Consider the following 643-nt stretch of genomic DNA (forward strand, 5'->3'; position numbering starts at 1 on the left):
TCTGTTGTCTTCAACCAGCTGCTGTAAGTTAACATCAGGACAAACTTACAGCAGCTGTTTGAAGAGAACATCTGCTATATACATAAGTCATTGTCCTGCTCTCCATCTATGTTTGAGTGTTAAAGGAGTTTTGATCTTTCCTCCTTGTTTCATTCATGATGTGTTTGTATTCACACAGCTCAGCCATCTGTTTGACAATGAAGGCACTGTGGCCTTTGCAATGTTCATGGCAATCTGGGGTGAGTCTCTTATCTGCTCTAATGTGATTTCTAATCTAATGTAAACCCACATCACAAAGTCATCTACTGTGATGTGGAGTTCCTCTTTAACTGGTTGTGTCTGTGTGTTTTCAGCTACTCTGTTCCTGGAGCTGTGGAAGAGACATAGAGCCAGACATGTTTCGCAGTGGAAGGTCTATGACTGGTGTGAAGAAGAGGTACAGTGTGGATCAACTAACAGATAATTATACTTTATCTTTGTTTAAAGACAAATCTGCATCTGAGTCTAGGTAGATGTAGTTAGCTGTAGTGTTTAACCTGACCCGAGTCTACCCAACCTTGACCCAACCTGGACCCAACCTGGACCCAACCTGGACCCAACCTGGACCCAACCTGGACCCAACCTGGACCCAACCTGGACCCAA

The 643-nt window shown here is 43.9% G+C and overlaps 1 long non-coding RNA gene across 1 annotated transcript; it reads left to right on the top strand.

The window, feature by feature from the left end:
• Positions 1–167: 167 nt before the first annotated feature.
• LOC147819936 (uncharacterized) lies at positions 168–433 on the top strand. The gene is made up of 2 exons (XR_015438588.1): positions 168–239; positions 354–433. It is a non-coding gene; the product is annotated as an uncharacterized LOC147819936 (long non-coding RNA).
• The last annotated feature ends 210 nt before the right edge of the window (positions 434–643 follow it).

This window comes from Seriola lalandi, unplaced genomic scaffold (assembly GCF_002814215.2).
Source record: "Seriola lalandi dorsalis isolate HSWRI2012SDOR001 ecotype SW California unplaced genomic scaffold, Sedor1 jcf7180002013588, whole genome shotgun sequence".
Lineage (NCBI taxonomy): Eukaryota > Metazoa > Chordata > Actinopteri > Carangiformes > Carangidae > Seriola > Seriola lalandi.